The following is a 24,647-nucleotide window of genomic DNA, read 5'->3' as shown; positions in this document are numbered from 1 at the left end:
ACTCAATTCAATTGATTGAGTCATTCAACAACTATTTATTAAGTACCTACTGGGCATCAAGCACTGTTTGTTCTAAGTGTGGGGATATATCAGGGAACAAAATATATAAAGAGTCAGCCCTTTTTGGACCTTATACTTATTTATTAGACAAATAATAAATCAAAATCTATTCCAATGACAGATAATAAGTGCTAGGAATGGGACAGTATTAGACTGTTTGTTTGTTTGTTAGTTAGTGGTCTATTAGAACGTTGATGAACTGGGCAAGTTCCCTTAAGAGTCAGGGGAGTGTAGCATTTTAATCAGTGAGAACAGGAGTGTAGTAAGTCTGGGGTGCAAACAGACCCAGTGTATTCAAGGGGCAGCAGCAAAGCCAAGGAGACTGGAGGCTAGAAATGCCCAGGGTCATTGTTAGAAGACAATGTCAGGAAGAGCTTGTCGGGGCAGATCTCCTGAGGGCCTTGGAAGCCATTGAGAAGGACTTGGGATTTGACCCTAATTGTGCTGGGAGCCACCGGAACTTTTGAGCCAGGGGCATTTTGGGAACTGTTTCATGTTTTAAAAAGGATCACTTTAGTTCAATAGCAAGTATGGCTGATGAAGCCAGGTTGACAAAATGACAGCTTTCTCGTGGAAACCTGCTTGAGAAGCCATGTAAGAAAGACCTGGCATTGGCATTATCTGTTCACTGCTTGTGAGAAAACACCCATCTTCTGAAGTACTTACTGATTGAAAAGTTTGCCCTCGTTGGTCATTTTAAAAGTCTACCAGTCTCTTTTTTTTACATGTTACTTTCACTCAGCCAAAGTGTGCTCTATCTCGTGAGAGCTCAGCAGTCAAGATTATGGGCTCGTCCAAATACAGAGGCTGACCCTGCTGAAGTCCCATCACTATCTATCTGAGAGCGGGCTTTCCAGAATGTCCTCAAGACAGGTTTCTAGGCCTGAGACACTGACTCTCAGCCATCAGCACATTGATTACCGCCCCCAATGCTCCTACTGAGGCTTTGTCATATCACCGTTGTTAGGTGATAGGAGGACAATGCAGATGGTGTTACAGCTTGATCTCACTGGGTGACCGCATTCTTATGCCTAGAAATAATTTGAAAAATGTTCAAAAATGAGCTAATACGTCCGTTCCAGTTTTTTTTACCCTTTAAAGACCTCCCACCTACAGCCTTTTCTTGGGTAGAATAATGCTGAGGCATGTTCTTTACAACTTCTAGAGTTTTCCCCCAGGATTAAGCTCCAATCTAGTAGCTGGCTTAACAATGCATCCTTTACTGGACTGTCTTTTCTTCCCTCCATTCTTCATCCTTCTCCATTCTTCTGCTGGTGTTCCCTGTATCTCCCCAAAAAACCAGTTGTACTTGAATCCTTGTCTCAGGATTTGCTTCCAAGGCACCCAAACTGAGACACCCTCTATGTGAAATCTTCCTCCTTCCTGAGCCATCATGGTGATAGGATTCAGGAGAAATGAAACTTACCAGAAGTTTTATCCCCATTAAACCCATAATCCAGTAACCCTTCATGCCCTCAAGCAAAGGACATGACTCTCACCTAGATATATATTCCCCCTTCTACGATATTAGGAGCTAGCTGTCTCTCCAGAATGGATTTCTCAACCACTGTTCCTCCCCCACTTAGGTTAGGGTAAGTATGGCTGTTGTGTGAGGTTCTTATCTTCAAGTGATGTAGTTTTGGAATATAGGTGAGGTTCAGCGGGGTGGAGTCCGGAGCCGACCACCAAGAAAGAATTCTTGAGACGTCTTTGGTGCAAAATGGTGGTTTATTAAAGCACGGGGACAGGACCCGTGGACAGAAAGAGCTGCTGCCCCAGGTTGTGAGGGGTGGCTGATTATATACTATGGGGTTGGGGGAGATTAGGGAAAAGGGAGGTTGAGAAAGTACTTTCATATGTTGAAGAAGACTCACAGGATACCTGAGGCCTTGCCCCTGTCAAGTCAAGGTTGTTTTTCCCTCTAGCAAGGTATTAGCATGAAGAAGGTTGGGGGCTTCCTGGAAGAATGTCGCACGTGTCTCACCCAGGAGTGGGGGTTGTGGGGAGATTGCAGGGTGTCAGCTTATGCTTTGTCTTCAGCCAGGCTTCTGCTCCCTCATCACAACCACTAGGAGACACTATTTTGTGCCCCGAAGACAGACTTCCTTCTAGAGGACCCTTAGTCTTCCCTACCCCAGGGAAAGAAGGGTCCCTTGCATGGGGAAATCAATGCCCAGTGTCCCTCTTGCTCTTTGTGTCCAGGGTCAAGACCCTGACTCAGCATGACTAAGCACTGATATATATATATTTTTTAAAGTAATCTCTACACTCAACGTAGAGCTCAAACTCAAGACCCCAAGATCAAGAGTCACACACTCCACCAACTGAGCCAGCCAGGTACCCCAATGTAGCCCTTCATTTTAACCCAACCTATGGTACCAACATGCTACACAAATTCTTAGAAGTCCCTAACCTTTGTCATGAGCCTCCCACTTCTCTGCTAGGAGACAAACTGAGTTATGAATAAGAGAACATCCAAAGGTAATTTATACTTGATTTTTTTTTTTTAAATTCTAGAGTGGGAATGAATGGCTTTTCTAAGTATGACACAAAATCCAGAAGCAATAGAAAAGAGAAGAGCAACTAATTTTCATATTCAAGTTTAATTTTAATATTTAAAATTTGTGAGTTAGAAAAGCAAAGTTTTTAAAAGTGAAAAAAATCCTTGTATACATGGCTATTAAGCCATTAATCTTCCCCTAAAACTGAATGTGGTAGGGTTTGTTACCTCCAATTTCAGAGAAGGAAACAGGCTTGAATTGGAAAAGTGACTTTGCCCAAGGTCACCTTTTAGAGCCACATTTCATACCCTCAGTTGGAGTTACTCCCAAGTCCTCTACCCTCAGGAGCCGGGCAAGGGAAAGAGGAGAGTGAGCAGAAGAGAAGGAAGGCAGAGCAGAGGAAGGGAAACGGCTGAACTCTCTGAAGAGAGAAGGGGTGTCAGGGAGGGTGGGGACACTGTTTCTTCCATCTGAGTGAGGAGGGGGGAACCAAGCCCTTTCACCTGGGCACTAACTGGGAGCTAGCTGTGTGCATTGATACTAGAGGGATAAGTATGAGACCTCCTAAAGTGGGGCCAGCGAGCAGGTCCAGCCAACCTCACGGGAGAACAGTGAGGATCTGGTGACAGGGCTGGGGCCCAGAGCCAGCTTTATAAAACATTCTTCCTACTAAGGTTAAGACCTTGTCACTGATGCTAGGAAAAGCTGTGCAGCAATCACAAAACCTTGACATCATCCTTGACGTCTCTCTTTTTTGCACACTCTAGTTCACTCTATTAAGAAATCCTATTGGCAGAAACTGATGAATCTTGACCTTCACCCCATGACCCCTTAAAGGGTTGGGAGTTATGGAGGATTCTGCATGGGCAGAGGAAGACCAGCGACACTGGAGAAGCAAATTCAGAAAGTAATTTCTCTGAGAAGGTCTCAGTGATGGGATTTTGGAATATAGGTGAAGTTTGGTGGGTTGATGTCTGGAGCTGAGGACCAAGAAAGAATTCTTGAAACGTCTTTGGTGCAAAATGGTGCTTTTATTAAAGCATGGGGACAGGACCCATGGGCAGAAAGACTTGCTTAGGTCTATCCTGGGGAGTTGGGGGAAGTAAGGAAAAGAGAGGTTTTAAAAGGATTTTCATTTGTTAAAGAAGACCCTCAGGATACTGGAGGCCTGACTATTATCAAGATAAGGTTGTTTTCCCCCTCTGGCAAGGTATTAACATTAAGATATTTGGGAGATTCCTGGAACAATGTCGCTTGTCCCACCCGGGAGTCGGGGTTGGGGGGGTTGCAGGGTGTCAGCTTAAGCTTTGTCTTCAGCCAACTTTCTGTTCCCTCATCATCAGGGGATACAGACTTTCCAAGGTCTCAGGATTTTGCTCATTCCAAATAAATGTTCATTTGCAAGCCTTAATTCCATAGGCCTTTCTAAAATAGCCTTCCTTTCTCCCTGCCCCCACAATTGTATTAGCTGCAGGTCCCAGAAAACCTTCCTCTACTCCTGCCTTGAGGTCTCAGAGCTCACCAGGGCAGGACTTAAGAATAGAGGTGTAAATTTGTCAGGAGAAGGGAAGCAGGGGCACAGCAAGAGTAAATCCTCCTCTAACATGGCAGAAAGTCAAGAGATAAATCAAGAAATCGCTATGTAAGCTTATTTTTTTAGCGACAAGGGGGTGCTTCAGAAGAACTAAACGGAGGAACTGTTATAAAGGGCTCTGTGTGGGGAGCAAGGGAGAAGGGCCTGTTGCTTTCATTATAAGAACATTTAGATAACTTTATTTTGTAAAGAGTGTTCATGCATTACTTTGATATATCTTTTAATTCGAACTTTAAAATGTAGAGAATAAAAATAAGAAATAAGGGGCGCCTGGGTAGCGCAGTCGTTAAAGCGTCTGCCTTCGGCTCAGGGCGTGATCCTGGCGATCCGGGATCGAGTCCCACATCAGGCTCTTCCGCTATGAGCCTGCTTCTTCCTCTCCCACTCCCCCTGCTGTGTTCCCTCTCTCGCTGGCTGTCTCTCTGTCACATAAATAAATAAAATCTTTAAAAAAAAAAAAAAGAAATAAAACGCAATTAAAAGCAAAGAAGCACACAACACAAAAGACCAGTAGACAAGAGCAGGGCTGGGGCGGGCGGGCGGGGCTTCGAAGAGGCCGGGCGCAGGGCCGGGTCCCCTTAGGGACCGCCCCCACCGAGGGGGCGGGGCGCAGAGCTAACTTTTCCTCTGGCTCCGCCCACGGCGGGGCGCCCGGAGAGCGCGGGGTCAAGTTCACCTTAGGCCCGCCCCCCCCCCCCAGCTCAGTGCGTAGGGGCGGGGCAGGCTCGTCCCGGGGTAGCCCGGCCTCAGACTGCCGTGCGTCTGGGGAGCAGGCTGCGTCCTGCGCGGTCTTCCGGTGCGGGACCGCGCGCGGGCCGGGAGCCCGGTTCCGTGCGGCGGATACCCAGTCCCTGGCAGTCCCCCGAGGCCCACAGAGAGCCTCTGCGGAGCCCCGCCACGCGCAGGTAAGCGCCGCCCGCCCGGGGGCGACAGGTGGCGGCGGGGTGCGGAGCCCGGCAGCAGTCCAGGGTAGGAGGGACGCCAGAACGCCTCCCCTGTTCGCCGTCGCGCCGCCCATTCTCGCCGCAGCGTGGTGGGCCTAAGCCCTAGTACCCCTTTGGCTCCGACCCGAGGCCTGTAGACATGAGTTCGGAGTTCGGATTCCGCCTTCCCCCATTCGCCGCCTGCAGCTACAAAGACGTATTCGGTAGATACTTATCGTGTGCCACCGAGTGCCTGCCACTGGGCTATGTGCTGGGCGCACAGAGGTGGGAGAACGGACGTGGTCCCCGCCACGCTGGCGTTCACAGTCCGGTGGGAAAGACCCACAGCCAGTAGATAATCTACACACGCAGTGTAAACGGTCGAACTGTGGTAGAGCTGTGTAGATGGCAAGTGCAGGGTGTCGGGAGAGCGTTTAACCCGCGGTCCCCATCTGTGAAGGATGCTGGAGCGCCAACTTCACGAGTGCAACAGTTCCAGGGTGGAGAACAATAGCGTAAACACATTTTGTTAGGGGAGAGTGTGGCTTGTTTGAGGAAAGGAAGGTCTGGGGGGGGGGTCTGCCTGTAGAGAGCTGGGGGAAGCCAGTTCCCGAACTTCCTGCTCTGTAAACAGGGCCGTGCGTACCCATTGAATTTACATGACTTAGCAGCGGCGTTCGGGGTCAGTTAATGAAGTACAGGTGTAAGCGTTTCGGGATGGAGCAGGATGTTGATCTGGCCTATGAAGAGTGTGCCTGCCTCTCAGCAAACCCAGTTCCCCTCTCTTGGAGTCCTCTTCCCTTGTCTGAGTAGAATCTCTCAAGCAGCCTGTTCTCTAAAATGATGCCTGGTTTGATCATTTATTCTGGAAACATTTAAGTAGGACTCACTATGACTGGCCCTGAGAGTTCAGAGAGAAATCTGAGGCAGGCCTGCCCTCCTGGAGCTCTCGCAGGGTGGGCCAGGTGAAGTCAACAGAGTTTCAGCTTGTGGGCTCCGTGCTCTGGGAGCCAAGTGGAGGGCTTCTGACCCTCTGGCCTTGCTGGGAATGCCCCTCTGCTTCCCCGGCCAGGTGCCCATTTCCCAGAAAGGCGTCACCTGTTATTGCCAGTTCCACGAGCCCCCAGAAGCATACGGCTCAGCGCTTCAACCATCAGGTACTTGCTCACTTTGATTGGTGGCATAAGCCCCTACAGCTGGTCAAAACCTCCTCAGAGGCAGTAACCCTCTCATCCCTAGCCGAGCACCCCTCAGATCTTGAAACCACAGGGATTTAGGAGGAGTTGGGCATTTCGGGGGAACACCTGTCGGCCTCTTCGTGTATGTTATCGGCTGGAAGTTTCTTCTTTGGCTTTGTTTACACGGTTGCTGTAGGCTTTAGGATTTGCTCCATGAAATCTGGCTGGGAGGCCCAGAGAGTGGGGGAACACAGTTGAGAGGGGAGTCTGGCACCGTTTGTGGGTAGTGGTAATAAAAACAGAGGACAACGTTAACAGACGGGTGCTGGAGGAAGAGGGAGAGAGGGCTGTCCTTGTGCAGCCGCTCTGTTCCCCCTTGCAGACCACGCCAGCTGCAGAGAAGGGAAGGGGAACCATAGGCCAGGCAGTTGCAGACCTGGGTCCAGATTCTTATTCCTTACTTCCCAGCTCTGCGACGGACCCTAGGCAGGTCACTTATCCTGATTGTGCAAGCTTAACAGTGCTTGGCATATAGGTGGCCCTGAAGAAATATTAACTCCCCCCCTTCCCCTAATTGAACTGAAATAGGAATAGTAATAGTGCCTAGGTCAGAGGATTAGTATGGGATTTAATGAGTTAGTGTACCTAAAACACATCGAGCTGTGCCTAACACGTAGGAAGTTACTACTGCTGGTGCTATTGTTCTTATTCCTTATTTTGGGCAAAAGTTGGTGAAACCAGGCAGGGGGAGGGTGGGAGGTGGGGGTGAGGGGGTGGCTCTGAGGGTCTGTGCAAGGCGATTAGCTGAGGAGCTGGGTTATCTGTGGCTCTGGCTTTACCGGAAAGCTTCAGCCCAGGCGAAAGAAAGGAATGTTCTGCATGATAAAAGGCCTCCTGGGGAGGCATGATAAAACTGCATGATAAAACTCCTCCAGGAGTTTGAGGTCTTGGAAGACTCTGGCCAGAGAAACACAGCAAAAGCTAAGGGGTCAGGGAGAGAGAGGGTGGGGACCAGGGTGAGAAAGATCTAAAATTGTGTTGTTTAGGTTGTATTTCTAATCCACCACTCGGTATGGGTCCTCTGTGAGGGGCTGCCCCCACCCTGTGCTGCCCCCGACCTTCATAGGGGTATGGAATTGCCCGAGACTGGTCTGGGAGCGGGGGAATGCAATCCGGTAAATGCTGCATCCTGCAGAGTACTGGGCCCAGAATGAAAGATGAATGAATGAATATAAACCCGGGAGGCAGACTTCTCAGTGTTAAAGTGTGCTGATTAAAAGAAAGGCGTATGGGGCGCCTGGGTGGCTCAGTTGAGCACCTGACTTCAGCTCAGGTCATGATCTCAGGGTCCTGGAATCGAACGCTCAGCGGGGAGTCTGTTCCTCCCTCCCTCCCTCTCTCTCTCTCTCTCTCTCTCTCTCTCTCTCTCTCTCCCTCCCTCCCTCTCCCTCTCCCCCTCTCCCTTTCTCCCCCTGCTCACGCACTCACTCTCTAATAAATAAATAAAATCTTAAAGTATGAAGATAAGCAGAACAGCTAGTGCTTTCAAGTACTTGCTCATGGCCAAGTATTTTCATGTATGTTGCAAGGTTGTGGTGAACACCGCCGCTTTGGAGTCCAATAAGTTTGCTTGTGTGACCTCATATGCGTCGTAGAAACTCTCAAAAGCTCAGTTTTTGCATCTGGAAAATGGGAATCATTGTGTAGCTGGAGTGCAGGGATGCAGGAGTACCTGGCTCTGGGGGGTCCCAAACAGACCAGGTTCCGCAGCTCACTGCCGACAGAATCCAAAGGCGGAGGGACCAATGGTGGTGCAACAAGAAAGGAATTTGTTTCAGTGAGGCCAACACCGGGGAGCCGGCAGACTAACATCTTAAAGATTGCTGCTAAAGTGCCAAAAAGACTTCCAGGTTTATATAAAGAGAAGGTGGGGACAAAGGTCAGTGGGTACAGGCAGGTGGGCAGTGAAGGTCAGGTGGGTCCGTGTGGTGGGCTCAGTCCCGGGGACCTTGCTGGCTCAGGGCAGCCGTTATGGCTTGAGAGGGTAGTTTCAGTTCCCGTCGGGGATGCTTTTGTGCAGGGTCTCTTGCCTAGTTAAGAGCCGAGCTGGGACGAAGAACTTAATTAGGAAGCTTGAGGTGGAAAGGGAAGTAGATGAAGCCCCCTTTCGATAGTGTGAACTCCCAGGGCGGTTGGGAGTACTACGTAAACAAAGTGCTATGCTCGGTGAGCAGACTGAGTATGGTGGGTGCCCAGGCAGTAATAGTTGCCGTTATCATTATCCTACTTATCAGTCCTCCAAATGATCCCCGCTGTGCTGTGGACACAGAAGGCCGCAGACACAGATGGGTGGCGTGGATTCTGAACCCAGCCCCATCTAGAAGCAAAGACTGTCTGCAGACACTAACCAGACAACTCTTGTGCAATTAAGTCAACTTTATGTGCATTTCATTCATTACTTAAAGCACTTGACTATGTGAAATCTTAAAAGGAAAAAACCCTGCAAAATGATAATTTATGTGCCTTTCAAGTTCAGGTATTTTATCATCTAGATAAATCTTCCATGCCTCTATGTAAAATCACTTTGGGCTGTCGAAGCTCTTAAATAAAGTGGCTTGTCCTGACCAGTGTCTGTCTTTGCTCGTTTATCATGGTTCCCTGGTGAAGACAGACGGCTCCCATTTTGCAGGGCAGGCCTGGGGATGGCAGCCCCTACCCCACTGGTTTAGCCATCCGCTTCTGCATGGTGGTGTTTAACCAGCCGCGGTGGACTGATGGCTCCCTCGTCGTCGTCTGCTCCCTTGTCGTCGTCTCTCTCACCTGCACACAGACCCACCGCCCCAGTCCGGGAAATAGGAATAGAAAGGCATGCGCTCTGTTGCTAGTATGAATCTGGGGAAATCTAAGGTTCACAGTGATGGGTCTTTGGGTGAAAGCGCCATGGATGAGGGTGGCAGAGTCTTCTGGAAATGAGAGCTGTCCTTTCTCCCTAGGAGTGCCAGCTCTGGGCCTGGCCTCCTGTCCAGTGTAGGTCTGGTCTGTATCTCCATGTCTCCCTGCCGTCCCTGCCCCTGACCAGAACTGCCCCTGAAGCCAGAGTCCCTGGAGCAGCTGTAGGGACGCAGTGTGCTGCAGGGAAGCTTTTCTGAATTGGCCCTGCCTTCCCATAGTCAGTCCATGGTCGCAGTGGGCACGTCCGCCGGGCACACCCTGCTCCAGCCGACCCCGACTTGCCCTGTGCTGGGCCGTGAGCACTTCCACAGCTGTTGGGCTAAGTGTTCCTGGTCCCCAGCACGTGCCTGGCTCCTTGTCCTCCCTCCCTGCCTCCCTCTCCTTTCTTCCTTTCATAAATTCTTCAGGCAGGGTCATGGGGATTAGAATGCTGAGTCAAAGTGACACGGTCGCCACCTTCATGGGGCCCATAGACATCACAAGACAGGTTATTAAGAAAGGCAGAATTAAGCACATCGACACACTGTCATGCTATCAACTGTGTTAACTGTCAGGAAGGAGAAGCCTAGCATGCCATGAGAGTGTGAAAAGGTGGGACAGTTGCAGAAATCTAGTCAATCAGTATAAAGTATGTCCACAAATGTTGGTTAGAGCCTTATACTCATTTATATACCTTTGAAGACTGGTGGATGGCATTTTTCTATGAATTCTGGTAAACTGTGGTTTATGCTGCCGAGGTAATCTTGTGAGAATGCGTACTTTAAAAAGTAGTTGTGCTGTAGCTTGGAAATGGGAGAAGAATGGGAATGTTCAATTTACTTAACCCTTTGAAGTTTGCAGAGCCCCTCTTTGGATGTTGTTGGGTGCTCCCATCCTCAGCCTCACACATGTGCTGGGAAGTGGAAGCAAACAGACATCTGGCTCACCTGAAGGTAAATCTTGGGGGTGGGCTCTGGAGCCCTCTCCCTTCTGAGTGACAGGCTCCATCTGAAAGCCTCTTGCTCTTTCTTTGGTATCCGTGGGCGCACAGGCTAAGTGAGGTTCCAGCATAGATTTTCTCACGTTGGGGCTAGCGACCTGCCATCCGGGAGGAAAGAAGTGTCAAGCTGACTGCTCTTGTCCAAGAGGGCGGGGCTCCCTGGCTGTCTGCACCTGTGGCAGGCTGAGCTGTCAGGGCCCCTACTGCTGCAGAGCCCTCTGTCCCAGCACGACCCTCCAGAGGGACACCATGCCTGCCTCAAGCCCATGCAGTTTCGATGAGAGCAGGAACTGCTCTAACACAAAAAGGCAGGTTTTAAATAAGACATGATTGATCCAAACAGCCCCAGGAACCGTTCTGCCTTCAGGACTGAATATTATTAGAGAGTTATTTGTTTGGCCAGAGCAGACGACAAAATACGTCAGATGTGGACCCTATTACAAGAGATGAGCTACCATCTTCCCCACAGCAAAGGAAGGAAAGTAGCATTGCAGGGCAGAAATTGAGAAGGCGAGTCTCGGTGGGGTGGGTGTGACTGCCATATTCTCCGCGCTCAGCTCTCACAGGATTGTAATCGTGTGGCCCTGAGCCAAGGGGGAAAGAAGTGGCTCTGGGAATCCCCCTCCCATAAGGCTGACACACAGTGACTGTATTTATTCCCCTTGGAAGTGCTCGTTAAGTGGTAGGTATTTATGAAAAAAGGTTCTGGGGAGTAAATGTGTCCATCAGTCAACCTGGAACTTTTTAGAGCTCCTAAAATGGTTTTAAATCAGAGCCAGTCTTCCTGCCTTGCCCCACCCATCCGACCCCCCTCCCTGGCTTCCTCCTGTACAAGGAAGCTGTCAAGGCAGAACATAGCCCAGGGAGGAGTGTTGGAACTGACTTGCAGAAGCAGAGAGAACATTGTTGAAGGCAGACGCGAAGGGTTGAGTGCCTTGATTCTGGTCCTTGCCACCTGGTCAGTGTTTGACAGAGGAGGGAGCGGGGAGCAAGGCTGACCAACGCAAGCCAGCCTGATTCCATCCGAGCCACGGCCATCAGCAGCTCTGCTGTCAGCCACTCTGCTCGCTGAAAAGCCTTTGCAATTGAGGAGGGAAAAGAATGATGAAAACAAGTGATGGAACTAACCTGGATTTGGGCCCAGTAAGTGGCCTGTGGGAGAGTGTGAATGGCAGTGTCAGGAAGGGAGTCACACCAGGCCAGGCTTTCAAAGGCTAGAAGTCTTTCTATGAGCAGGTGATCATTAGGGCAGAAGGCCTGTTACATGAATTAGTGTGGAGGAGTCTAACTTGAAATCATTATCCACTTGCAAATGTTCATTTGAAAGATCAGAAATAGGTGTTTATTGCACAGACCCTATGGTTAGTATCAGAGACTGCCTTGCTTTTTATTTCTCCCATCTCATCGTCTTTAATTTTTATAATGCTGTTGATCAGTCTTGTCTTACTTTGTGTGTGTGTGAGGAGGAGGAGGCCAGTGTTGGACCCACTTTATATTTTATGAGTATTCAGAACACTGCAGATGATACAAGTAGGAAGGCTGCCTGTTTCAGGGGTCCCTGGAATGCTACCAGTCCTTTGGCTTCTGGGATCGTGTCTTAAGAAAATAATTTGAAAAGCGAAAAAAAGCCATTGTATAAAGATGCATCATTATTTAGAATGGCGAAAACTTACAAGTGACCTGAATATATAGCATAGGAGAATATAGTCAAGCTACAGAAAATTGGGTTGATGGAATATTATGCAGTATTTAAAACTGTGGAGATTAGTAACTTGGGAAGTCATTACATGCTCGGTGAACAGAATGCTTTTACATTAAGTACGTGTTCAGGAAAATGGTCTGCAAGGGATGCCTCAAAGGGAACAAGAATTGCTCCAGAACAGGGGAATTAGGGGTAACTTTTTTCACATTTCCAACTTTATGTACTGTATTTCCACTCTCCTTTAAAAAAAAAAATCCTAAAACAAGCCAAGTTAAATAATGACCTTTATGTTGTTTGCAGTTTTAAGGGCACTACATTTATGGCCTTCTCCTGATTAAATCTTTCAATCAATAATTTCTAACGCCAGGGTTGGCTCCCTGCCTCCGTGTCTCTGGGCAAAGGACATGCCCTGGGTCCACGAGCTAAGTGGCGGCAGACGTGCTCACTCTGGCTCGTAGGTTCCGATGCTGGGGGAGCGTGTGGAAGGTGGAGAAGGCTCTGGCTCCTCCCTGCCCTGCAGCTTCGTATCCTTGTGCTAGCCTCCCTCATCCTTGTTCCTCACGGGTGGGGTGGGGACAGGGGATTTGGGTTTACAATCTTTGAGGGCCTTGTTGGTAAAGTTCAACAACCTCTGCCCTCAGCACATGCATGCGCGGGTACACACACACACACACACACACACACACACACACACGCTTCCTAGGTCAGCAGTTGTCTGGGGCAGCCCTGCGTCACTCTGGCTTCTTGTCCCGCTCAGGCCTCGGTACTCCAGTACCTCTGGGACTGGGTTTTGTATTCTTCATACCAGCTGTCCCTCAGTTGGCCCTAAACCCACGTATCCTCTCTGCCTGGCACTGGCAAGGGCCTAGTGCGTGGCCAACGGTATGTCCTAAAGCAGCAGTTCTCGAACTCACTTGATTGGCCATACATTGGGACGTCACAACACGGGTCTTTATTTGAGACAAGAATTTTGAGTCTGGTGATTTATTTGGGAGGAGATCCCGTGAAGCACTAGCAGAAAATAGGGAAATGAGCTACACAAGCACATCATTTGAGAGGTCGTCTGTGTAGACCACTCAAGTTTAAATCTGGGAATCTCTGGCAGCCAGTGTAGAAGACCCACCCAGAGTTAGCCTCTCATGGGGTGTGGGGGCTGAATATATAACCACCGTTGCTGTCCATCATTGGTTGAGCTTTGCTCCGTACGTGGAGTCAATTCTCTGGGACTTCTGGCAGCTTCCATTTCCCAGGTGAAGCATCAGGGCAAAGGGATACAGATGCTGGCACGTGGAAGGCAAGCTGGCTTGTCTTGAAGCAGTGAGGCCTGAGGGGCGCTTGGGTGGCTCAGCTGGTTAAGCATCTGACTTCGGCTCAGGTCATGATCCTGGGGTCCTGGGGTCCTGCTCCCCGCTCAGTTGGGAGTCTCTTTTGTCCCTCTGCCCCTGCCCACTGTTCATGCTCACGCTCTCTCTCTCAAATAAATAAGTAAAATCTTAAAACAACAAAATAACAACAACAACAACGAAACAAGAAACAGGCCTGAATGCTCAGGGCACAGCATGGACCGTGTCTGCTGTGACGTTCTTCCCTAAGCACCATGAACATTACCAATGTACTAAACTGAAAATAACCAAATTCCCAGTTCTGTGCTGAATCAGAGACCCTTTTGTACTCAATTGAAGACTGCATTAAATAGTAAACAACCCCAGAAGTTTATGAAAAAACTGTGGGAAGAAATCTTTAAGAAAAATATTACCGTATTTTCCCCCTGTGAACTGGGATGGCGTATTAATAATTGACTGAAGTGGCAGAACGCTGGTGCTCACAGCTGTTCAGTTTGAGACCCAGCACTTTAGAAGAGGGCCTGAGTGTGTAATAAGATTGATCTTTATCGTGGCCATGTTTCCACCTCTGTTGTACCTTGACTTTTTTCCGTTATTTCTCAAGTACATTAAGATGATCGTAAAGGAAAAATTCATCGGGAAACAACACTTAAACTCATTTGTCAACCCACGATTGTATCTCCAGTGCCATGTTTTAATATTAATACTGGATTCACCATACTGACAGTAATACCAGAGGGTGGGAGAGAATTTCTGTAGTTATGGCTTTAGGCACTATGAGAAATGTTTTGTAGTCATAGCCTTTATGTAGAAACACCCCATCTCCAATTAAAGATTTAGTAAGCGCTTCATCAGAATATCTATTCACAATTGAGGCGTACAAAATGGTTGTGTTGACATTTCAACTTAATTCACTCTAAAGCTTTGTGGGTCTCAATCCATTTTATATGCTTGTTTTTTGCTTTTTTTCCTATACATGGAGGAGGAATAGTGGAAGAAATGGGGGGGGGATAATGCAGATTCTAGAAACATTTTCCACATACTCATTATTACTAACTCTATTGGCATATTTGTCACCACAAATGAAGGCCTTACTCCAAGAGATGATTTAAAATTGCTCATGTAGCGAGCTCAGTAGAGTTGAGTGGCTAAACCCTTCGCTTTGAGTTGTGGGCTTTTTAGAATTTGTATAGAAAAGATTCAAGATCCCAGTGTTTCAGAGAAATGTGGCGGTTTTCCTTCAAGCCATGGTTCAACATGTGTTCTGCAAAGAATGAGGCGCTGAGTACCCGGCGTTAATGCCCTGTCCCCGCATCCTGTGTGCGTGGCAGACGTCACTGAGTGCCGCCTCCCGCGTCCCCCTGCTGGCGAAGCGCCCCTGCAGCCACTGCCCTTCATCAGTACCGGCTCACTGGGTGAAGCTTGTGCACTCTCCACACTCCTGCACACCTTCGTGCCCATCCCTGCTTGCCGTTGCTGAGAACCGCCAACAAAGGAATCTTTCCTAGTCTCTCTATACAAAAAAAAAAAAAAAAAAATTCAAGAGGAGGCAGTTGGTTTGATCACCTTGTACCTTTTTTTATGCCTCTGCCACGCAGATGGTGATTATTCCGTTTGTCAATGTTTGTCTCCCTTCCTTTTTTCCTTCTACCACATGCATTTGATGTTTTTCCTTTCTTTTTCCTTTAGTGTTTCTCAGAAGATAAAGCAGGGAGCCCCAAATTATTTGCTCCGGTCTCATAAAGTTTGGTTGAAGGAATTTGTATTAATGGGAATGCATTGAAATGTTAATTTTCCCCCTCCCACTTCGAGAAGGCTGCTCTGCTGTAGTTTACCAGTGACCTCCACATTGCCAAGTCTTCTGGGCCTTCCTTGGACACATCTTCTGTACAACATGGGATGACTCTGACCGTGCTCAGCTCTTGAACCCTTCTTCCCTGGATTTTCCTCCTTCTTGCCTGATTGTTTCTTCTTTGATTTCTCTCCTTGCTGCCTTTCCTCTGCTGGCATTTTCAGGGGGTGGGGGCAGCCCCAGGGTCTTCCCTTGGCCTTGTCTCGCCCGTACTGCACTCGTCCTGGATGATTTCATCCATGCCCCTGGTTTTTAACTATCACCTTCGCATAGATGCCTTCTGCATCCCCATTTCCACACACCCCCTGCCTGCCAGCCTGGTGAATGGTGCCTCTTGTGGTTCCCATGGGCATGCAGAGGCAGCATCTTTCACTTGTTCTAGATGATTCCTGTTTTCACAGGGCCAAATACTTGCCCCTCTCACATTGTTTGTGCTACCTCCTTGGGGCTGTAGGCAAACTGTTGTAAGTTTGTCAGAAAACTTCCATCTTGGAAAACGAAGTGTAAGACAAGGGCACAAATGAGGAGCTAGGCCTCGGAATTTATGGGGCTTAAAAGAAAACAGTCATTTAATTAGCATTTCTCACAGTTCCAGGGGTTGACTGGACTCACCTGGGCAGGTTTCGCTCTGGGTCTGTCGTTCAGTGGCAGTTAGATGGTAGCCAGGGGCCTGGGGCCATCTCAGGGCCTGGTGGCCGGGACCTGGGTCAGGCTGTTGGCTGGAATGCATTGTCACGTAGCCTGGGTTCCTCACAGCATGGCAGCTGGGTTCTACGACTAGGTGTCCTTGGGGGCCAACCTCAGATGTCTGACAGTGTCACTTTTGCCCCATTTACCATCCTGCCCAGCTTCAAGGGGATGGGGCAGAGACCCACCTCTGGATGGAAGGCATGTCACATTGTGGCTATGCTGGAAAACACATCCAGTCATAATCCTCACATATGTCTAGCTATTCCTTCGAGAACTACAGGGAAAGTCACAGCTTTCTGTTTTATTTATTTTTTGAGTAGATGACATACTTACATGATGGAAAGTTAAGAAAAAATAAGTATAAGTGTATACTGTGAAAATGTTCTTTCTCACCCCCCTACACGTGCCTCCTCATAGACAACCACTATTATGTTTCTTTACATTCTTTCAGAATTATAGGTATTGTTATATTTCGGTTCTGTGCTTTGCTTTTTTTTTTTTTTGCTTAACAATATATCTGGGAGAGATTTCCTTAGCAGTACATGGAGGGTCCTCTTATTCTCTCTCCTTCCCTCCCCCCCCACATGTGGATGCGGAGTATTCTAGTGTGTGTCTTCACCTCCGTTGACTTAATTAATTCTCTGTGTGTGGGCACCAGGCTATTGCAGACACTACTGCAGTGAATAACATTTATATGCCATCTTTCATGGGAGAGAGTACACCAGAAGCCTTCCTCGAGAGCTCTAGCCAATTGTGTGCATCCTCTTCCCATACACCTCACCTCTCATCCCCATGGCATTTCCCCTGCCTCCTGTCGCTGGACCACGGCCACCTAAAGGTCATGGACTGTGGCATTGTAGCACAGGGAGCTCTGTGTCCACAGCGTACAGAGGAGGCCTGTACCGAGGAAGGAGGAAGAAAGAAGAGCAGGTGGAGGTGACTAAGGATAGGTTTCTGGGTGCCCTGGGTTCCCCTTCCTCTAATTTTATTTGTGGCCACATCTCCTAAATTCGGGTTATCACTTCAGCCTGTCAACCGAAACTGGAATCGGGTCCCACCCTGTTCTGCCTGGTCTTGGGGGTTCAGGCCCAAGCCCGGTGTTTGTGGAGTCCCCCTGGTCAGCCCAGAACCACTCTCTGACAGCTTGTCTTAGCCAAAAGTAGCACCGTCAGGGGTCGTTGGGGGAATGCGGGGTGGTAATCATCATATAGTACTAAGATACCATTGATGAGTTGCTATCCTAAAAAATCGAGCAGAATAGAATTCTTCCCTTGTTGAGGAAATAGTCTTAAGTCACGTACTTTTTCAGCTTCTGTTAGAAAATGTGTTCCTTGAGGAATACACGGTGTTTTTGTTAAATTAAGAAGGCCAAACTCAACCCTCCACAAGAAAGATTGACAGTTGTGCTTGTTGCATTCTAGAAAGCCTTCTGGGATGGTGTATGCTCAGGATTTTTTCTGTTGTAAGGAACAGAAACTTCATTCAAACCAGGTTGAGCAAAACTGGGAATGTGGCAATAATAGAAAAGTTTCAGGGTATCAAGCACAGCAGGATCCAGGTGCTCTGTTGATGGCACTAGGCATCTCACCCTCTCTTTCTCTCTTTTTTAAAGATTTATTTATGTATTTGAGAGAGAGAGAGAGCACGAGCAGGAGGTGGGAGGGTCAGAGGAAGAGGGAGAGAGAGTCTTAAGCAGACTCCTCACTGAGCACAGAGCCTGACATAGAGCTCAATCCCATGAGCCTGAGATCACAACTTGAGCTGAAACCAGGAGTCGGATGCTTAACTGATTGAGCCACCCGGGTGCCCCGTACGCTCTCCCTCTTTCAACTCTTCCTACTACTATTGTGTCGGCTTCACTCTCTAAGGTAGGGATGATGGCAACGCCAGGTTTTTGTGGCGTTTGTAGCTCCTGATTTCAGAAGAAGTCACTCTTGTCTCCAATGTCCATATTGCAGATGGGCTCTGATTTGTCTCCTGTGCTAGTCACTTTGCCAGGAAGTTAGTTTACTGAACATCCTGATAGGTCTTCCAGAATCATGAGGAGGAGTGGTAGAGCAGCTTTCAAAACAAAGGGACGCAGGACCAACACGTGGAGCTAGCTGCCCACGGCAGGTGATGATTCAGAATTGGAATTTCAGCTCGTAAAGAATACTGAATTGGAGGTGATGTCTAGGAGTCAAGGAAAGGTTTATTGTGCCAATCTCTCTACTTCTGTGTATGTTTGAAAATTTCTGTAATAAAAACTGCATTAAAAAACAACAAAAACAGGGCATCTGAGTGGCTCAGTAGGTTGAGTGTCTGACTCTTGATTTCAGCTCAGGTCCCGATCTCAGGGTCCTGGGATCAAGCCCCGAGTTGGGCTCTGAGCTCAGCAGGGAGTCTGCTTGAGATTCTCCCTTTCCCTTTGCCCCTCCCCCCTGCTCTCACATGCATGCACGCGCGCGCACACACACACTCTCTCTCTCTCTCTCTCTCTTTCTAAAATAAATAAATAAATCTTTAAAACCACCCCCCCCCAAAACTTTTTTTTTTCTTGGTTTGGGAACCTTTAACAATCCTGCACATCCCTGTATGTTTTTCTTTTCATTGTACAAAGAAACCTTAATCTTTATTCCCCTCTAAGGTGGGAATTGGGAGGAAAACACAATAGTTTACTGAAGGTTTGCGTGGTGTGCTGGGGGGGCGGTGTTTGGTGTAAGTCAGTAAGGTGCCCTTAAGTCCATGTCTCCATGGTTCCCAGGACAAAAGCCTCAGAAAATTCCAGTTGGGAAGAGAAGGATGTCCATGCCATGACCAAGTCAGCATCTCTTCCTCTCATGGTCAGTACTTGAGTCTTACTCATTGTGGACAGACCAGGTGAGGGTTTCATGGGGTCCTTAACTTTATGATCCATGTACATTGTGAGGGGAGGGCCCAGATCCTCAGGTGGTCATAGACCAGCTGCTAGAAGAAATCTTGGCATTTAGATAGACTCTTCAGCTTATAGGTAAGGAAACAGGCCAGAGGGCGTAAGGGACTTGCGCAGGGTCACACAGCGAAGTAGAAAGAACAGAGCTAGATCGGAGTCCCCATAATCTCACTCCTGAGTCTAGTATCTCTTACTAGCTGTGTGACCTTGAGCAAGCCCCATTACCTCTCTGAGCTTCAGTCCCCTCACCTGTGATGATGGACAGAATAATGGCCTTCCAGAAATCTCTGGAATGTGTGAATATGTCAGATTACAAGGCATGGGGGAATTTGGGTTGGGATCGAGTCCCGCATCGGGCTCCCTGCTCACTGGGAAGTCTGCTTCTCCCTCTACCCTTCCCTGTTGCTCGTGATCTCTCTCTCACTCTCAAATAAATAAAATCTTAGAAAAAAAAGTGGAAGGCAGGAGAGTCAGTTAGACTGATGCAGTGTGAGAAAGACTGGGCCAGCCATGCCTGGCTTGGAAGAGGGAAAGGGGCATGAGCTGAGGAATGTGACAGCCTCTGACAGGTGGTAAAGGCAAGAAGCGAATTTTCCCCTGGAGCTCCAGAAATGAGTATGGCCCGCTGACACCTTGGCTTTCATTAATGAGACCCCTTTTGGACTTGACCTCCGGAACTGTAAAATAGTAAACTGTGTGTTGTGTAAAGCCACTGGGTTTGGGGTGATTTGTTACAGCAGCGGCAGAAAACTGCTGCATCAGTAAAGGTGGGTAGTCATGCCTGCCTCAGAAAATTACAGCGTGGGGTCAGGGAGATAATGTCTGAAATTACCCAGCAAAGCTCCCGGAGCATAGCAGATGCTTGATAAACAGTCATGGTGGTGGTGGTGGGACTGGTGGGGTTGGGTAGTGGTGGTCATTAAGACAGAAAAGGAGGAGTAGCTGACAGCAGGTGTCTTTGAAGAGCTAAGGTTGGTGCCTCTGAGGTGAGGTTCAGGGCCATTAGGAGGTCTGCAGGAGATACCAGATGGCCCAGTAGGTGACCAAAAGCCCCCTGACAGAGAACCCTTCTGCTCTGATAGTCCACAGGCTTCCCTCCCCTAGTTCTTCAGCACGTTGTCAGGCAGCGCCATCCTCTAGCAAAGGGCTGACCCTATGACCTCTTCCATTTGGTGGAGCCCTGCCTCAGAGATGTGGTAGGATGCGGGCCTCTCTTGGCCTGACACTCACTTGCTCACCCCAGTACCTTTGGCTGCCCTATGGCCTTAGAGATGATTACTGTCACACTGTCGGCAGCTGAACTTGGGTGAGCTTGTGACGGCCCAGGCCGTATGCTCAGCGCTCCCTGACAGGGCCTGGGCCACAGGCTCATTCAGTCTTCGTGGCAGCCCTCTGTGCCAGGCCCTATTCCCCACAGTACGAGGAGCAAACAGACGCTCCAGGAGCTTAGGCCACTTGCTCAAGGGCAAATAGCTTGTCGGTGACAGAGCTGGGACTACAGGCTAGGTTCAGGTGTCTCCAGATCCAGCCTCCTGGGCAAAACTGGTCACTGGGTGGAAGAAGAGAGACGGCTCACCCACAGGCTGACTGGACGGAGTGTGGGGAGTGCTGTGTTTGGATGCGGTGGCCTGTGGGAGCAAGGTTCCCAGGGTCTCCAGCAGGAGGCCCCACTCGAGGGGATACCTTCCACACCCTCCTGTGCCTCTGGGAATGGTGGAGCTCCCAGGTGGGACAGGGGTGGCGCACATTTGCTTCCCGGGCTCTGTGGGGGCCTGAATTCACGTCTGCTCTGTCCCTCAGGATCACCGCAACTGCGTTCATCTTTTCTTTCCTCAGAAGGCATACGTGGACATCCGGACTGGTGTTACATGATAGTGAGCGATTTTTGTTAATTATTGTTAATTTCGTCGGGAGTGATCATGATATTATGGATAAATAAGGAACTCTCCTATTTTTAGAAAGTCTCCTTTATTTTTGAAGTACTTAGAGGTGAAATGTCATGGTTTTTGTAATACACTTTAATATGCTTCCAGGGAAAAAAGATGAAGTAAACACAGAAATGTGTTAATGACCATTTGGAGACCTCTGTGTGGCAGTTCGTTATGCTGTTCCCACTACTTCTCTGTATGTGGTAATTTTGTATAAAAATGTTGGTTTTTTTAATAAAAATCATTCACAGAGCCCTTAGGATGTACTCAGTCTTAAGCTAAATGAGACACAGCTCTACACTCTGGAGACTCACAGATGAATGACCACCGTGGTAGGGACAAGCTGGGGGGCAGAGGTGACAGGGCCTGCTGGGGACAGTCCTCGGAGGAGGAGCCGGCTTGGAGAGGAGGTTCTGTGGTGGGACCTGGCTCTGGCCTCCCAGGTGTGCAGTTGCTTTTGTCAAGCTGTTTATAGTCAGTCCCGAGTCGAGGAACTAAGAGACAGTTGGCCGAGTCTTCTTTAATGTGCGACCATTGAAGGCCTCCCCGCTGTGTATGACTGTCCTTCCACAGGCAGGATGATTTTTCCTTCATAGTGGCATTATTCCTTTGCTGTGTTATCATACAGAAAGGGACTGTGATGTTTCGTCAAACATCTTCTCCTGGTACATACTGCTTAATAGGAATTCCATTGTCGATGCGGATTACCTAACACATTTCTTTGGCAAATTCTGTAATCTTTTGGGTTTTACATGAAAGTTCATTTTTCGAGCTTAGCGCTGGAAGAGATAATCAGGTTCCCCGATCTCCTGTTAGACTCCTCTTTTTATTTTTTCCTTATCAAAATAGCCAGCTGGTGAAGAGGAGCAGCCCCCAGAGTGTCTGTTCTCACCTTATCTTCTCTGTATTTCCAAGGACTTGCCAAATCTGTGGAACTGTGTTGGGCATCTTTTAATACAGACCTCACTGCTAAACCCGTAGGCCAGTCTTGGCCAAGTTCTGGGTTGGCTCTCTAACTACAGTGTTATTCTTCAACGAAAACTCGATTTCTTTCCTGTAAGCCTTTGGACATATGTACACATAATAGGTGACCTCTGAGTGGTAATTTCATAAATTCTTGGTGAAATGAATTGTATCAGATCAATATATCTGTGGACTCCTCACATTTTTTGAGCTGCGAGGGACTTTAAGATGAATCTGGTACAGCTCTGTTAGTGGAGGAAACGTTCATTTTAACTGCACAGTCAATTCTCAATTAACAAGGGTAATGGAGTGGAAGGAGGTCAGTGATAATCAAAAATCATGGTGAAAATAAAATTATAGTCAACACTGGATTTTCTGGGGGCTGGTTAACAGGCTTGTGGATTAATTGAGGTTAAGACACAGTGGACCCTAGGATGTCATCACCTTGGTAATTGGTCAGCAGCTGCTCACCACCTGGCCTCCACCCACCCCACCCGTCTGTCCCGGGGAGGAGAAGGGCTTCCTGGGGGCCACATCAGCAGAGCTGGCTAACCTTGGCTGCATTGGTACTGTGACGGCACAGACGTTGGTCTCAGGAGCTAGGCGAGGGCTGCTTGTCGGGCTTGTCCCACCAGCCTGTTGCGCTGTGATTCTCAAACTTGAGCTATATCATGCCTACCGGGAGGGCTTGTGAAGACCCAGGTTGCTGGGCCCAAGCCCCGGTTTCTGACTCAGTGGGTCTGGAGTGGGGCCTAAGAGTTTGCATTAGGTGCCCAGGTGTTGTTGATTCTGCCAGCCCAGGGACTGCACTTGGAGACCTGCTGTTTTCCAAACCATTCTTTCCATCCCAGCTGCGCATGCGCATTGCCTGCAAAGCTTTTTAAACCTGCTGATGCCTGGGTGCACCTTGGCCAATTATATGAGAGACTCTGGAGGTGGGACCCAGGCGTTGGGTGTTTTTAAAACTTCCAGGTGACTACGTTGCTCTCAGGACTGTTCCCTACCTCAGTCATCTGCATACAAGAGCCATGATTTTTTTCCATATCTAAACTCCTTGTATATGTAGTATTGCTTTATTTTTTTTTTAAAGATTTTATTTATTTATTTGACAGAGAGAGAGACAGCCAGCGAGAGAGGGAACACAAGCAGGGGGAGTGGAAGAGGAAGAAGCAGGCTCCCAGCAGAGGAGCCTGATGTGGGGCTCGATTCCAGAATGCCTTGAGCGCTGGGATCATGCCCCGGAGCCCAAGGCAGATGCTTAATGACTGAGCCACCCAGGCGCCCCTGTAATATTGCTTTAAATGAAGTTTAGTCATGTAAATACATTCATTTAAAAAGCAAACTATGGGGGCTCCTGGTTGGCTCAGGTTTCAGCTCAGGTCATGATCTCAAGGTCCTGGAGTCAGGTTCCATGATCAGCAGGGAGTCTGCTTGAGGATTCTCTCTCCCCCTCTGCCCCTCCCCTTGCTTTCACTCTCTCTCCCTCCTTCTCTCTGAAATGAATAAATTGGAGTACCTGGATGGCTTAGTCGTTAAGTCTCTGCCTTCAGCTCTTTTAGGTCATAATTCCAGCATCCTGGGATGGGGCCAGCATCCAGCTCCCTGCTCAGCAGGGAGCCTGCTTCTCCCTCTCCAGCTCCCCCCTGCTTGTGTTCCCTCTCTCGCTGTCTCTCTCTGTCAAATAAATAAAATCTTAAAAAAATAAAATTAATAAATCTTTATTAAAAAAATAAAAAGCAAACTATATATCCCCTTCACATAGGAAAACTAATTTCACAGGCCGGATGAGAGACACACATGTAAACATGTATCAAGTTCTTGCCTATATCCCATCATACTCTGGGAGTCTCTGTTCTAGAACTGTACTTTTTACATTTTTCACAAAGGTGATGGAATATGTTAATTCTGTCCTTCATCCTCTCTCATGTGTCAGGCAGGGTTGTGCCACCTCTGAGCACACCTGATCTTCTGGCCACAAGAGAAAAAGGTCAGAATACAAGTGTGAGCGACTTCACAACAGTGTAATCTCAATTAGGTGAGCACTGTACCTTTAAGAAAAGAATCAATCAATAGGAGAATACATAAACCCTGGTATAGTCCAAGACTGGAATACTACTCAGCAAGGAAAAGGAACCAACTACTGTTACCCACAGCCACCTGGGGGAATCTCAGGCATTATGCTGAGCCAAAGCCAGATGAGACTAGATACTGTGTGATTCCATTTATATTTAGAGTTCTAAAACAAGCAAAACTAACCTGTGGTGGAAAAATTCAGAATTAGGGTTGTTTGGGGGAAGGGGGATGAGGAGATTGAGTGGGAAGGGACAGGAGAGGAGGGCTTTCTAGGGTGATAGGACGTTCTATATCTTCATAAGGCTTGAAGTTATGTGGGTGCATGCATTTGTCAAAACTTCTTGAATGGCTACCCTCAAGATGGGTGCATTTGATTATATGTTCAAAAAGCAAAAAGAACACTGAGCAAATAATGAACTCCAGCTAATGATAGCGTGCCGAAGTGTTTAGGGAGAAGTGCACTGCTGTCTGCATCTTACTTCGAAAGGCGTAAAAAAAAAAAAAAAAAAGGTGAATTGATGAATGGATAGAGGGGTAGGTATGTGACTGAGCAAGCATAACAACACATTCTTGGTAGAATCTAGGTGGGGGGTATCCAGGTGTTCATTTAAAATTCTCTCAACTTTGCAGTATGTTTGAAAATCTTTCACATTAAAGACTAGGGGGGAAATGGACATAGACCTTCAAGAACAAACAAGCGTTCCACCCGCACGCCTGAGCTCTCCAGCCGGTGCCAAGGAGGCTCCTGCGGAAGACAGGCTGCAGGATCAGAGGAGTGAGCCAGGAGGGAAGGACGGGGTCCTTAAGAGAGGCCGCTGAGCTGGGAAAGGAGTGTGGCTCTCCTGTGCTGGGCCCGATGCAAGACGGGAAGGCAGAGGGCCCTTCCTTCCTTTACCCATGCTGTGGCCTGGAGGGTCCCTCGCAGACTTAGTGGGGAGCCCTGGGAGGGGCCGTGCAGCAGCTGTGTTAGGTGTACTGGACCCCGCCGCAGAAACGTT

General features: G+C 48.4%; 1 protein-coding gene across 2 annotated transcripts in view; it reads left to right on the top strand.

Moving 5' to 3' along the window:
* Positions 1-4,927: 4,927 nt before the first annotated feature.
* Positions 4,928-24,647, top strand: part of NMNAT3 (nicotinamide nucleotide adenylyltransferase 3) — a 113,320-nt gene continuing 93,600 nt past the window's right edge. Inside the window, exon 1 of one of the 2 annotated variants that reach the window (XM_045791878.2) lies at positions 4,928-5,060. The gene's annotated coding sequence lies outside the window, so the exon portion shown is untranslated. The remainder of the gene's footprint in view (positions 5,061-24,647) is intronic. The other variant, XM_045791879.2, reaches the window with a different exon arrangement.

Source organism: Ursus americanus, chromosome 20 (genome assembly GCF_024610735.1).
Source record: "Ursus americanus isolate L20-20 chromosome 20, mUrsAme1.1.p, whole genome shotgun sequence".
NCBI classification, from domain to species: Eukaryota; Metazoa; Chordata; class Mammalia; order Carnivora; family Ursidae; genus Ursus; species Ursus americanus.
This window is presented reverse-complemented; position numbering and strand designations above follow the sequence as displayed.